Below are 16,716 nucleotides of genomic sequence, written 5' to 3'. Positions count from 1 at the left end.
CTTATTAGTTCAGGTATAATTTATAAACAACATAATACATACTACATCATCAGGTTTAGAAACAACTGTGTAGTTTTTCCTCCAAAGTAACTGCTCTGATTTTTTTTCCTTAAAACATCCTGATTCAAATAATCAGCCTCACTTGATACCATATTGAGGTGTCCTATTTTTTTCTCTCAAAAATATCTTTTAAAAAAATGTTACAATTTCATTGAAAAATCATGAAAGTAACAAATAAAAATATAATGAAGAGAATAAAAATCACCCCAATTTGTATTGCCCATTTTTAACATATGGGTGAACACATTTTTAATCATCCATTTATATATAGATATGTTCATATGAAGATTTTTTAAAAAAGATATAAATATTCACAATCTTGTTACTGTTCCACCTGCTATGGGAATTCTGCCTTTGACTTTCATATTTCCTGAGCCTTTATTTTATAGAATCAGTGTATTGGATAAGGAGAGAATTAGAGAAGCTAGGATGAATGATTAATGAAAAATAGAAAAGGCAGAGTGTAACTTGTGAAAATAAACAGTTACAGTTGGCTAAGGGCAGGACTTGAACACAAGAATAAGAAATAATGTGGGATTGCTCTCATACATCAGAGATATTGAAAGGAAAATCTTTGGGGTAAGATTTTTTTTTTGGATCTGTGTATAAAAGGACAATTATTTCCAAAGTTTCAGCAAAATTATTTTATTATGTATAACTGCATGAGAATTTGAGATGGAATCCTAATTCTATACACAAACAAATTGTGTGCCTTAGGGAAAATTACCGAACATCTCCAAACCTTGTTTCACCTTCTGTAACATGAACTCAGTGTTTTTATGTAGACAAATTTGATAAACTATGTAAAACAATTGCACTGTGCTTGGTAAGAAGTAGTCTTGATAAAAGGTAACTTTAGGCAGATCCCTTTAAGATTACCTTAGTCTACATTCTCTAACTTTTCTCTGCCCACACCAAACTGAGATATTTAACAATTAAACAGTGATTTAGACGGCTTCAATAATATATATAAGAAAAAGGAGAGAATTAGTAAATTCACAAGGATTTGTGAAAATTAAATAAGCAGATTTAATTTTAAATTGTAAAATACACATAGCATAAAATTTACTGTCTTAACTATGTTTAAGTGTACAGTTCAGTAGTGTTAAGTCCTACTGCTGTGCAACCAATTTCCAGAACTTTTTCATCTTACAAAACTGAAATTCTGTATTCATTAAACAACTACACGTTTTCTTTTCCCTGGCCCCTCGCAACCACATTTTTTTTTTCTTATTGATTTGACTACTCCAAATACCTCATATAACTGGAATTATACAGTATTTGTTTTTTTTGTGTGTGACTGGCTTAATTCACTTAACATAATGTCTTGACGTTTTTTATTCATGTTATAATATGTATCAGAAATTCCTTCTTTATTAAATCTGAACGATATTCCATGTACATATAAAACACATTTTGTTTATCCATTTATACGTTTGGATTGTTTTTACCTCCTGGCTCTTGTGAATAATGCTGCTATAAACATGCTATGAATATGAATATATCTTTAAGACATTGCTTTCAATTATTTTGTATATATACTCAGAGGTAGAATTGCTGGATCATATGGTAATTAATTTTTAAATTTTGAGGAGAAGCATTATACTATTTTCCACAATGGCTGCACCATTTTACATTCCCACCAACAGTGCATGGCATTTCAATTTCTTCACATCCTTGCCACACTTAACTGTTTTTTTTCTTTTTTAAGTAATAACAATTCTAATGGGCATGACGTGATAACTTATTGTGAGTCTGATGTGCATTTTCCTAATTGAGATAATAAGCATCTTTTTATATGCTTGGCCATTTGCATGTCTTCTTTGGAGTGGTGTGTGCATGTGTGTGTGCACATGTGTCTTTTTAATAAAATTCTATGTTATGTGCTTTACTAAAGTTATAGATGTAAGAAAGATTTAAACTGTTTTAAAGTTTTTTTTCAATGCCAAATAGTCATTATGACACTGATTTAAAAGTGGCCCAAAGTGGTCAGAGTTCATTCAGATTTCAGCTTTGAAATACCTTTAGTTTTATTTATATGTGGATATATAATTAAATTAGTGCATGTTGCTATTCTGCATCCTAGTTATTTCACTCATGTTCCTTTTTTTATGTGAGTAAATATGCAATTACATCATAATTTGAATGGTTAAGTGGTATTCATTCATTCATTCATGAAACTTACCCTGTTTGCTTACTATGCCACTGGGCTATGTCCTGTGGACACAATAGTGAATAAAAGAAACATGATTGCTACTTTTATAGAACTTTTAATTGTATAGAAAATAAATCTATTGAACAATATGAGTATCAGTGTGATGAGTATCTGTTCATAAATGCTATCCAGGCTTTACCAGAGAGATATTATAGAATGTAGGTTCTTCCACCACTTTCTAGCAGTAATAGGACAATGAATTAATACTAGAACTGCTTGGATCTGACATATCATCTAGGATAGGCATTCCCAAAGTGTGAGAATACAATTCTGTGTGATCTTAGATTTTGCTAGTCAGGTTAGGAGGGGCCATAGAAATCTCATATTGCACCTCAAACCCTTTATCTATACTTGAAGGGGTTTTGTTTTGTCTTTTTTGCCTCACACTTTTTGTAAAAGCAGCAATTTATTTTATCTGGGATTTTTTTTTTTTTTTGGTATGTGTTCTATTGGTTTCAAATAGGATAAAAATTTATGAGTAAAAATGGAATACAAAAAGTACAGATCACTAAAATGTCATGAAAACTAAGAGCTAGTTTGTCTGTGGGATCTTTAGTAAATGGTACTTGTTTTTTCTACCTGGATTCTGGAGAAAATTGAGAAATAATTATCAACTCAGTATTGCTGAAGGCCAGGTTATAAAATGTAACTTGATAAGAGATTCAAATGGGCATGGTGATTAAACCCCATAATCCAGTCATCTTTTCTTCAAACAATCCTGGACAGAAAGACTTTCCCAATCCTTTTACATTAAGGAGTAATTTTGGAGATTTGCAGCCTGGTGCAGTAGAAAAATCAAGATAGGAGTTAAGAGTGCTTGGGTCTAGGCCTGGCTTTACCATAACTAGATGTGTCATAAAGGGCAATATACTTATTTCTATATCACAGTCACCCCATCTACAGATGGGTACAATGAGCCGTGGTACACAATAAATGAAGATAATAATAAAGTCAATATATGAACATGACCTATGTCAGTACATATTTTGCCTGTTATTTATTGAATACTTTATTTGTATTATGAGCTCTAGAAAAAGGTAATGAGGATGAGAAAATTGCCAAGCAGGTCTTTTAGGGCAGTCACATCACAGAGGGATAAAGATTAGAAACTTTTGAGTTAACTGGATCTATTCAAGGTCTGGTTTGCTGCTTAATGTACAAATTGGGGCCCATTACTTGAAGTTTCTTATCCTCGAAGCTCATTTTTATTTTTCCAAAATGAAAACTCTATAGGGATGAGGTAAAGATTAAGTAAGATGATATTTGTGAAACGTTCAACGTAGCGTCTGGAGTTCATACTCACTAAACGTTGGTTAAAACTATCCTTAGCAACATAGGGGGAATGAAAAGTTTATAGGAAGAGAGTAGAAACAATGACTCTCTAAATGGAGAAAGACAAATAGAATAAGGGGTGATTTCATATGAAGATGGACTACTGAAGGGTGCCTCTTAGACTGACAGAGATCCTCACTATCCCCAAGCAGGCACAACTGGCTGCCCAGTGTAGGGGTAAGAAATCTGTCTAGCTGATGCTGTGCCCCTTGGATTCCTTTCCCAGAATTAAGGCACTGAGAATAATATTAGTTTTAGAGTTATTTATGAAGTCCCAAGTGTTACAGAAAAACATACATATAGGAAATCTTATTAGGCAAGCAAAATATCATGCTTTAGAGGAAGAATTTCTATTTAAGGGGAAGATATAGGAAGATAATGTTAAGAGATAATAAATTTCCAAAATCTATTACAAAACTCACAGTTTATGAGTAAAAATGGAATAAGAGTTCAGAAGAGTACTACACTGTGGAACACTCTTTTCAGGGATTGTTTCACTTCCCTGTTTCTTAAAGAATAGATTAATGAGTTCAGCATGGGTGAGACAATATTATTTCATAATTGCACCAAAGCACCAAGCAACGAGTTGGGTGTGGGTTGTACATAGATCATGATTACAGGTCCATAGGCATAGAGGATTGCAGTGAGGTAGGCACTGCATGTAGAGAAAGCTTTCTGACTGTCTTCTGCTGAACGGATTCTCAAGATGGCAATCCCAATGCATGTGTAAGAGGCACAAACACTGAACAAAAGATTTAAAGACAGAAAGCCAAGATTTATGGAACTCACTTTCTGAGCCAGGGAGCTGTCAGCACAAGCCAGGGATAAGACAGCAGGAATATCACAGAAGAAGTAGTTCACCTGATTGAGGCCACAGTAGGTTAACTAAAAGGTGAAAAAGGTCAGGATGGCGACTTGAAGACAACTCACCAACCAGGTTGCCATGACCAAACTGACACAGACTTTAGGCCTGATGATGAGCATATACCTCAGTGAGTGACAGATAGCAACAAAGTGATTGAAAGCCATCACAGAATAGAGGCAGCCTTCTGTAGAACCTAAGAAATGATAGAAGAACTGTGCAGCACACCCCTTGTAAGAAATGGCATGGCTCTGGCCAGAGAGATAGATAACATCTTGGGACAGGTTACAGATGGGAACAACATGTCAAAAAAAGATAGGAGTCCCAAGAAAATATACATGGGAATATGAACTAGAAGAATAAACAATTGCTATGAGGATGAATAAATTGCCAAGCAGGGTAAAGAGGTAAATGAATGAGAAAGTGACAAAGAGTACAGTCTCCAGTCCCTGTGTTAGATATTCCCAGAAGAATGAAGTCATTCAGCTCCATGGGATTCCTTGTGTTCCTAGAGAGAGGTCTGGGTAGAGACAAAAGACATGAAAGCATAAGTGTGGAGAATGATTTGTGACAGATACAATACCAATATATTCATTGTCACCAACCCTTGTTTAAACATAATGATGATAAAATTAAAAATTAGAAATTCTTTCAAAGACATTTAGGGGCTAGTAAAGCAAATCTATGACTACATATCTAGAGATATCATATTCCTTCGTGAATATGGATACAAACCAAAATGAAGCATTAACCCAGTGAAATACTGGATGGGCTAAAAGAACAAAGATCTCAACACTGAACAGAAGACTACAATTTAATTAATGTCTACAACCAATTATACAACAATAAATGCCCTAAAATAGACCCACCTGGAAGCCTGATCCTCCTGATTCCATTCCAGAGCATGTCTATATTTACTCAGAGATGTAATCAGATACCCTAAATATCTAACTAAGGTCAATTTGATCATCCACACCTCTATTGAGAACAACAGAGCAACAGATTGTGATACAGTACAATAAGCATTAAGATTTGGATTCTATTAAATAGTCATGGAGAAGCAAAGTATAGCATAAAGAATATAGTCAATAATATTGTAATAACTATGTATGGTATCAAGTGGGTACTAGATTTATCGGGGCGATTGCTTCATAAGTTATATAAACTTCTAATCGCCATGTTGTACATCTGAAACTAATATTGTATGCTAATTGTAATTGAAAAATAAAATATATACATATATTTTAAAAATTTAAATTGCACTAATATTCTAATAGGATATGTTTTTTAGTTTATTTTCTTATTTGTCTATTTTTATTTGACTGAAAAGAAAGTGACAAATTTGAATATTATGGGATTTTAAGTTGTTTAAATGTTAGCAGCTAAGTTGTATTATGTAGATGGTAGCTTTTAGTGAAATTATGTCATACAGGATATTTAATCTTTGCAAACAATTGGAATTTTTGAATCTCAGTACAATGAATGTATTTCAGTTCTACAAATTTTGTTTTGTGTTTTCTGCTTTTATAATGTTAATTTTTATTTTGTTCTGGTAAAAAATTGAATGTGAGATCTACCCGGTTAACAGAATTTTTAATTTATAATATAATATTGTTAACTACACAGGCACAATGTTATAGGGCAGATCTCTAGAATTTATTCTTTTTGCCTTACTGACAACTTTATACCCTTTGATTAGCAACTTATTTCCCCTTCACCTGCCTCTAGCAGCCACCATTCAACACTCTGCTTTTATGAATTTGACTATTGGTTTTATTTTAAAGGAAAAAGTCACTAACTAAACATGCTGAGAATGTGAAACTGCTGCTAGTGTTCATTGTGTCAGCTGTTTGTTACAATGCTTGAGTAAAAGTGCCTATAAATTGTCCAAAAAGATATTTTCAATCCTAGTTTTTACTGATCTGTTTTAATGCAATCCAAAGTTTATGAAAATTGTTCTCTTATACTTTCCCTGACTTCTAATTATAATTCCTGTTTAATTCCTCTGATCTCTTCTTATAATTAATAATTACTGATTGATAATTTCATCTTCTAAAATAATTAATGCTATCTACATATACTAAAGAAATTCCAAGAAAAATGAATTTAGGTTCTATTAAACTGTAAGTTCCCTGAGAGTAAACACTATTAGTTTGTCATTAAATCTGTAGTATTTATCACAGTGCCTGTGAATAGTTGGCATTTAAATATTTGTTGGATAAGTGAATAAATAAAAAATTGAAAATTAATTTATGAATATATTTTTGACTTAAGTTCCATAAAGAGACCAAGCTCATTTTTGTTCACCACTGTATCTCTAGGTTTTTGGAAATAGTGGCACCCAATAAATGTGTTTATTTGAATAGAATTTTAGAATTGTTTCCTAAATCAACTGATATGATTCCTTTTGTCTTTAAACTAATTTAAATTTTTATTTTTTCCTATTAACCCTGGAAAGCAATGATTGTAGATTCCTTGCCTAACAAAGGGAATTTAGATATGAATCAAAATGCAGAGTATCTAATTCTTAAACTAGGAAAGATGGAAGGAGCCTTGAACATCTTCATAATTACTGGAAACTCATAATTGCCTGTTGCTGGGCTGGGGTGGGAAATGTAAATGATAGATAGAGTTAAGAAGGGAGAATAGACCTTCTCGAAGAGAAGGAAAAGGAAAAGTCATAAGTAGTAGAAAGTTTTGTACCAAAAATGAAAGAGTGTAAAAATACTTGAAATAGTGTAAAAATATTTGAAACAGAACAAACATTATTCACACAACTAAAGTTCTAGATTTAGATCACACATCTTAATGCATGTGATAATTAAAACTAAAATAGCATCATTACAATATTTTAATGCAATTTATTTACTTTTTTATTACTGTCTTATAATATCAAGCTTTGATAACAGATTCTATTTGTGGAGGGAAGCCAATATTCATTTTTTTTTCTGACTACTCTTATCAGCTTCCATGAGGGATCCTCTGTACTTGATGTCGGTTTGTACTTTGCTGAAGTTGTTGAAGAAAGAGTTCATGGCCACTGGGTGGCCCCCATACTCTGGAGTATCCACTTTTTTATGTAAGCATCCTTGTAGGTTCAGTACAATTTCAGTTAAGTTCAGAGAGAGCTAATAAAATAACTGTTATGAGGGAATTCTGATAAAGAAAGATGAGATTTTTTTGTGCCAGGCAGATCTGTTTTAAATCTAGGCTCTTGCTTACTGATTCTGTGACTTTGCTATGTTTCAGTTTATTTATCTCTCTAAAATAGGCATGGTATTACATTCTAAGAATTCTTGGATAGATTAAATGGAATAATGCAGTATGAGGCATCTAATGTGGTATCTGTCATATTGCAGGTACTCAGCTATTGCCAGTAAATCTCATACTCTGTAAAAATATTCTTATAATGTACTGACTTAATACTAACAGGAGCATGGCTAATACTAAATAACTCTTGCTTTAGTGGCAGTGTTTAGAAAATACTCCTGGGCACCCATGGCAGTCTCCTCTGAATTATGTTAAGGTACAACAATAAAACATATGATGGAGAAGATTGGGGACCATGCCTAAGTTTCTCCGTCATTCCTTACACCCTACCTGCAAGCACTCACCCCTCTAAACCATTCAAAACACAGTAAAATAGGAATCATGCTAATGCATGATATTAGTGAATATGCAATGTGATATTTCTGTTGGTTCCAAGGCAGTATAAACATTATTTTCTGTAAGATAAAAACTGAAATAAAAGATTTATGAGAAATATCTCATGCAAATGACACTATTTCAAACTGCGATTTTATTTACCATGCTCAAAAACAATTTTATCCTTACAAGTTAAAATATTATCTTTTTTATTTTTAAACGTTCAAGCTCCTTACTATTTCGAGACCCACAACAAGGCAAGTTTGTAGGTATCACAGACACACATGGAACTGAGAACAATAATTCAAATATTTTAGGGTTGCATTCATAGCAGAAATAAATACAGCTTTCTTAGATGATTCAACTCAAATTCAAATATTTGTCTAGGAAAGAGACAACACGGCGTATTAAAAAGAACTTGGAACAGAGGTCTAAAGGCTCACATTCGAGTTCTGATTTTTGATGTTGTGACTATGGGCAAGTAACTTAAAATATCTGAACCTTAGCTTCTCATCTTTAAAGAAACAGGAAGTGTTCCTGCACCAGTAGCCTCAACCTTAGCTAATGAGTTAAAATTTAGTATTGCAATTGGGATACTTGTAAGAAGTGAAAGAGGACATTACTAATAATTAAGACAGGACAATAAAGGTAAAATAAGAACGTTTCTGCCAAGCCTCTGAATAATTTCCTTGTATTATGTCCCCTGTTTATGGCAAAATACAAATCTATATTTTGACATGCATCACTATAATTTTACTCCTTGAAAATGTTGACTCTTCTATAATTGTGCTTGGTATATAGTGGGTACCCACCAAATGTTTGTTTTTGATTAATTGAGATAACCTTACCTCACAGAATTGTTGTAAAAATTAAATATGAAATATTTTGATATATAATAATGTGCTGTATAATGGTTAATTATTCTATTTGCTATAGAAATTCTCATGTTAAAGAATTTGGGAAGTAGTTACCTGTCTTAAGCCTGAATGAAGAACGAAAGGGTAAAGCAAGAATAAAATAGTACTGAAGACCAAACCTTGAGAAATACGTTTTAGGAAAAGGAGAAGGAAAAGGAGCCATGTAAGAAGAAATATACACATTTCACAAACTATTTGGGAGAGAACCAGGAGAATTTCTTTTACATATCTTCGCATCGTACAGATTATTATTTTCTCTATAGCACAGAAATATATTTTATCTATGTCAAGGAATATATCCAAGTAAGTTTTTTAATCCTAAGCAACTGTGGAGTGCTTGAACATGACAAAGGCTGAATTAATGATTAATGAATAAAAAAGAATGAATGTATGCATTCCTACATGCTGTTTGATAGAATGAATGGAGGAAAGGGTCACTGCATGGTGAGACAGAATCCCTTAGTTGTAATTCTTTTCAACCATCCTCGCTACCCAGGACTCCAGAGTGAGGTTAAAAGTAAAAATTGAGAAAGCTGAGGAGATACTCTGAGCACCTATGTGGGAAAAAGGGTCATGACTGGCTCAAGTAAGGAAAACAAAAAACTTTCCCCTCCTTTCATCTTCAATTTCTTCTATAGATTTATGGGTTCCCCATTTCAAATGTCTCTCTGTTCTAAGTGCCATGAAATTGGACTTGGATTCTCTAACTGCAGACCCTAAATGGTTTTTTTTTCTTTCAGAATCACAGAGAGCGAGGATGCTATATGTCTGATAGCTTCCCTATTATCTAGAATGATTTCTTCAGAGTTAGCAGAAGTAAAAAGATCTCTTACCTTTGTAGGATTTTAAATGATTTCACAGTCCCCCTGGAGCCTTATATATAATATATCCCAAGACTTGAGAGACTTCTGGGCATAGGGAACGATTAAATGCTAGGTGTTGAGAAAGTTTAGGAGTGAGAAAATAGTACACAGCGATCAAAATAATCTTTAAAGGAATTGGGACTTCAGCTTGTGGATACCCCACCCCACCCTGGTCACTCTATTTTTCAGTTCTGGGTCGACATCTTATGAAACTCTTTTATTCTCTACAGATCTCCTGAATTTGGCCTGCTTATCTGTCATTTTTTTTCATCCAGCTTCTACCTATTTCCTTACCTTTTAAGGTGTGGAAGAAATTGTAACATAATGAAAAGAGTACATACTTTGGAGCCAGAAGATTCTGATGAAGAATAAGTCTGTTTTTCATTAACTATAAGTTCTTATAGTTAGGAAAATGGTTATAGAGTAGGAAAATGGTTCCTTTTGAACCTTTATATTGTCTTTTGTGAGGAATAAAAAATAGCGTAGATGATAGAGGCTCTGTTCCTTCCTCTTGCAACCAAATCAAAGCTGTGACAGAAATAAGGAGCAAACAGCAAGGAAAATCACCTGGGATCGAGATGGACAAGGCCTACAACTCGGGATAGAAATAAGAAATCACTCTACAACAGGAGGAGGTAGGATGGGGCAAGGATGAGAGGCTGCCGGGTTCCAAATAGCTAAGTGAGACAGAGGCTGCAGCACCCACAGCTGGCAGCTGCAGACTCCTCTTAAAGGAGCCGTGTCAGTGAGTGGATTTTTGCAGTGATGGACCTGCTCGCTCTGAGCACCAGTGCCAGGTCGGCTGCTCATGGGGCACCAAGGACTTACAGAGGGACACTGAGTTGTGAGAGTGAGGGCTGGAGCGGAGGCTCGCTCTGCATAGAAGTGTTGGCGGTATCCATTTTTTCTCTGTTGAGCCCTCTTCCACCCCACATTGTGCGGACCCAGAGCTGCCAAAGCTGAGACATCATCAAATTGGATAACGAAGTTTGCTTTGCCCAAAGGATTCCCTGAAACTTCATCTCCCTCAACTCGCAGCCCAACCTAAGTCACATCCTGTTGTGTCCTCAGCGAGTCTGGTGCTCCTTGCTGAGCAGCTTCAAGAGCCACATTGGAGGCAGCTGACTTTTGTTTCTGGCCAGGCCTCTTGAGGCAACTATAAGCATAGCATATGTGGATTGCTTGCTGAATCTTAACAGGTGGCCCCGGAGGGGCACAGCCTGGGGCTAAACTTGGCCTGCGCTGAATCCCACTCAGGACTATGCCATTGGAACCTACTTCACAAAGTCGCACTAATAAGACCAGGAGATTTAAAAGCTTTGCTTAATACATAGAAACGGACACAGAAAGGCAGCCAAAATGAGAAGACAAAGAAGCAGAAACAATATGAGAGAACAGAACAGAGATCCAGAAATAATGGAGTCAAGCAATCTAACAGATGCAGAGTTCAAAACACTGGTTATAAAGATGGTCAATGAACTTACTGGAAGTGTAGATGAATTCAGTGAGAACTTTAACAAAGAGATAAAAACATAAAAATGGATATGGACATTATAAAAGGAAACCAGTCAGAAATGCAGGACACATTATCCAAGATGAAGAGTGTATTAAATGGAATAAACAGTGAATAAAGAAGATCAAATGACCTATATAGAGGATGGGGAAGCCAAGGACACTCAATCAGAATGGAAAGAAAAAAAGAAGCCAAGACTATAATAATAATTTAAGGTACTATGGGACACTATTAAATGTATAAATATCCACGTCGTAGGGGTACTTGAAGGAAAGCAAGATGTTAAAGAGCTTTAGAAGAAATAATGATGGAAAACTTCCTTCACTTGGTGAAGAAAATAGACATACAACCCCAGGAAACTCAGAGTCCCAAGAAAGAGGAACCCAAAGATACATTACAATTAAAATGCCAAAGGTTAAATATAAATAGAGAAACTTAAAAACAGTAAGAGAAAAGCAGTTAATTATCTACAAGGGAACACCCATAAGACTGGCAGCTGATTTCTCAAAAGAAGCCATGCAGGACAGAAGGGCTTGGCACAAAATATTTGATATGATGAAAACCCAGGATCTACAACCAAGAATGCTTATCCAGCAAAGCTATCATTTAGAGTTGAAGGACCGATAAAGAGCTTCCCAGACAAAAAGAAGCTAAGGGAATTTATCAACACCAAGCCAGTATTACAGGAAATGTTGGAAGAACTTCTTTAAGAAGAAAAAACATGTATCGAAAAGAGGAATAAAGAATAATAATAACTACATTCCTATCAACAAACACCTCAAATGGAAAAGCTCCAATGAAAAGATAGAATGGCTGAATGGATAAGAAAACAAGACACCTACATATGCTGCCTACAAGAGACTCACTTCAGATTAAAAGACACACATAAACTAAAAGGAAGGAGATGGAAAAAGATATTGCCTTGATGGACCTAGAAGGTATTGAATTGAATGAAATAGGTCAGATTAAGACAAATACTGCATGATTTCAAATACATGTGTAATCTAAAGAACAAAATAAACAAAAACAACAAAAGTAGAAATAAACTCATAGATATAGAGAATATTTTGAGGGCTACTAGATGGGAGGGAGTTTGTTGGTGAACAGCAAAAAAAGGCAAAGGGATTAAGTGGTACAAATGGATAGTTGCAGAATAGACATGGAGATGGAGATGGAGATGGAGATGGAGAGGGGAATAATGTAATAATGTAATAAATATGTAAGAGAAAAGTGGGGTACTAGATTCAGTGAGATGATCACTTTGCGAGTTATGTGAATCTCTGATTACTAAACTATACAACTGAAACTAGGATATTATTGTATATCAACTATAATTGAAAAAAAAACCTCATTAAATTTACAATGTAAATACAAGCAACTCATTGTCTATTATATTTCAATAAAGCCAAAAACTTTTTAAAAATTATTGTCATTTGTAAAATGTAGTTATAATAGTATTTCATAGAGTGATCATGCGGATTAAATGAAATAATGCTTATACATTTCCTGAAACATACTACATGCTCCTATGATTTTTTTAAATTAAGTTCCCAGGATAGTTAGAACAAAAATACAGTCTTTCCTCAAGTCTCAACCTTCATAATGTTAATAATTTTAGCAGCTTGGCTAAAGTGACTCCATTTTATTTATTCCCTATCCTAACTCTTTCCTCATTGATGACAGCCATGTTCCTGTCTGAAATTAAAGCTGTTTGTCTTAATATGAAACATACTTTGTATGGATTTCTAATAAGAACTCACTACATAATAGGTAAATATTTTTGTTTAGTCCATCTTATCTATTATCCAGTCATCTATGGTAAGCTTATTTTTTTTTATTAATTATTATTATTATTATTTAATTAATTAATTTATCTTTTATGGTGATATTGGTTAATGAAATCCAATAAGTTTCAGCTGTACATTTTAACAGTAAGGCATATATATATTTACACTGTGTGTTCACCTCTCATAGTTAGATTTCTTTCTGTCACCACATATTTGACCCCTTTTAGCCTGTGTACCTCTCTCTTTCCCCCACTCTCTATCCTCTGGTAACCACTATATGATTTGTTTCTGTTGGGATCAATTTTTCATGTGATTGATCCAAACATAAAATTTGAAAGTTACCAGTGATCATGTGAAAATGATTGCTATTGTTTGTAATTACTATTACCAGTAGGTAAAGTAAAAAAAAAAAATGCTTATAAGACATGTACATTTATGACATTTGTTATTTTTGAAATTTCTCTTACAATATCTACAGTGGATAGCAATCACAAGGTATGAGAGTATACATAACTATCATTTAAATGCATTTATTCATTAATCAAATAATTTAATGCATTTGAGTATTTATTTACTTAAAGGTTTATAAGTTTAAGAACACATAAAGGGCTCAAGTATGATAAGAACAATAGGAAATCTTAGATAAATTGTTATAGAAATATCAGGGAAGAAACAATAAACAGAACATAAGACTTTAATGAAACTCTATGATGACAAAGAGAGAGGGAGAACAGCATCATACTAGAGGATAAGCAAAACAACTTACTGAAAGCCTGTTCCAAACCAGTGCTAAGTATTCTATGTGATAACACAAAATGCTCTTATTTCAGGAAGGGAAATGATTCTCGGAAGAAAAATAAAAATAAGCAGCATTCTACGATTAACATACACTGGCATAATTTAGGGTATATGTGTAACATTGGTGGGTGCCGAAATGAGTTGAATACTGCTCTCATAATGCACAGATCTTTTTCCATTTTATGCAAATACACTTTTCATATTCCAAAAAGATAGTTTCCTTAAAAGTTTACTCTTTTTATTGATCATAATCAGACATTAGGTATTAGGTAGGATACCGGTTGTGTAGCACAAAGCCTAAGTAACTGTTACAAATCATATTAAAATTTATTACGTACAAGTCTGCGCTAATACAGTTGTTCTACTTCATGAAAGCCTCAGGGACTTAGGATCCTTCTATATTGTTGCTTCTCCATTCTTTGTGGTTGTCACTGTAGTCCTCATGGTCCAAAATGGCTCAGAATATATCTGTATTCCTACCAGTAGGTAGGAAGTGGGGAAAGTGGAGGAGAGGACATACTCTTTTCTTTGGAAGAGTATAATGTGGTGCTGCAAACATCATTCCTTGTATCCCATGCACCAGAATTTAATAATAAGGTCACACCTAGCTTTAAGGGAGGCTGAGAAATGTCTATTCTGAAAGACCAGAAAGTTGGCTAAACTTGGGCTGAACTAGAGAATCAATACTGGAGAATATTTATCAACATTAAGTCGCAAGGACAGATTTTTGGGTGGAGATATCTAACTTAAAATAGCCTCTATTCATTCTCCTTTATACTATGTGTTTTGTTTGCTTTAAGCACTTTCACTACTGGATATTTTCTTGTTTATTTATTTGCTTATTTATTTATTAAATATTTCTTCCCCTTGCAATGTAAGTTCCAGGTGAGTAAATCTTTTGGTGTCTTATCATTGCCATGATGAAATATCTAGAACAATGCCTTGCATATATCTAGAGCCCAATAAATAGATACTGACTAAAAGAATGAATTATGTGTTTCTCTTTCAAAAGTTTGATGATTGGCTTAATTAAATAGTTTATATGAAAAAAAGTGAAATTATTCATTGTATATAAACAAAATATGAATAAACAGATAAAATGCATTCATATTTTTAATAGCTATAAAATTTTGTTTAATTGCATATATTGTGCCAAGTTCAGAGACTTTTCATATAATTGCCCTTCCAATAACCAGGATCATGCAAGTTTCCTGATTCAATTCTTTCCAACCAAGCTGCCATGTCTGGTCTGTGACAGACTTCTAGTTCTAACCTCTTTAGTCCAGGTGGGTCAAATGATGAACTCTGCCCACTCTTTCAACTTCTCTGTTTTCCAGATACTTGAGCTAACAGAAAAAAGTTGCAACCACAAGAAACAATATGAGACATGATTTCTACCAAGATAAATATAAAAACATGATCTTAGAGCCTAATACTGATAAAATAGAATTTGTGCTGAAATTGTGCTTTACTGTACATGAATATGTGGTGTATCTGTTGTGGGCATGATGATTTTATATATATATATATATATATATATATATATATATATATATATATATATATATATATATCTCCACATCTATTAATAGCCATTGGATTTTTAAAAACAACTCAGGGAAGTAGTCATCATATCTATTTTAGAGATAAGAGAACAGACTCAAAGAGAATAAATGTGCCACAATAAATACCTTGCAGCGACCAAAATCAAGCCGAGTCTTCAATACATATATTCTTTCCCCTATACAGATTCTCGACAGCAATATTACTCTTTCTTTAAGCCTCAGATTTGATAGGTCATTTTTAAAAGACATAGGGAACTTCATCACTTCTAGTGTTCCTTAGCTGTGAAAATGAACACACATATCTGTTACTAACATTTTACCCTCCAAAATTTAACTTTTAAGATTCTGATGAAAAACCCATAAATGACCCATGACAGGAATATTTGGGCCCTGTGTGCAGTGCCCTGGCTCCTAATCGCCCCCTCTCCCTCCCCCCATGATGTAGGGAGGATACAATCTTGGGACAAATGACTCAACTTAGAGTTGAGAAGTCGCTAATATAAAGCCCATAAAGTTCAGGGCCTAGCCCACAGTATTATTAGCAGGGCCTAATACACAGTAAGCCCTAGGAAATTAAGTCTATTACAGAAATATGTAGTGTTTGATATCATTGTTGATGTTACTATTACAGCATTTTCACTTGGAAAAAAAAAAAAAAACTTTTCCTTGATTCAGAGAAAAGCAAATATTAGAATATTTATTTAGGAATTTCTCGTCGATCCCTTACTCATGAAGTTGCCACCTTATAACCGGTCCCTAGAAGGGGGCGGGTCTTCGTGGTAATTTTGACTGCAGTTGCTTTCTCCTGGCAGTGACTCAGAGGCTCCGGGCTGCAGGAGGAGGTAGGTGACCACGCTGCTCGCGCGCTGGGGCTGAATCTCACCCTTTATCCCTGAGGACTAAGACCCGCCCATTCTAATTTCCTTTCTCCGTCTCTAAATCTGTCGGAGCTTTATTTTTTTTACTGCAAAGCAAAAAGGTGGCGAATTTAGTCGTGGCGCATGATCCCCAGGATTTCTGCAGGTTTGGCAGTTTAGGGAAATTTTGTGGGCGCTGGAAGTGGGATTTAGCCACCTCCTAATAATCTCACAGCTCTTCTTACTTCCCTTCTCTTTTACTTTCCTTCTCTCCCCATCCCATCTCGCTCTCTCTCGCTCTC

The 16,716-nt window shown here is 34.3% G+C and overlaps 1 pseudogene; it reads right to left on the bottom strand.

Annotated features, from left to right (window-relative positions):
* Positions 1-4,057: 4,057 nt before the first annotated feature.
* On the bottom strand, positions 4,058-4,961 carry LOC120594042 (olfactory receptor 148-like; annotated as a pseudogene).
* Between the last annotated feature and the right edge of the window lie 11,755 nt (positions 4,962-16,716).

Source organism: Pteropus medius, unplaced genomic scaffold (genome assembly GCF_902729225.1).
Source record: "Pteropus medius unplaced genomic scaffold, Ma_sr-lr_union100, whole genome shotgun sequence".
Taxonomy (NCBI): domain Eukaryota; kingdom Metazoa; phylum Chordata; class Mammalia; order Chiroptera; family Pteropodidae; genus Pteropus; species Pteropus medius.
The sequence above is the reverse complement of the archived record's forward strand: the minus strand, read 5'-3'. Positions and strand labels throughout refer to the sequence as shown.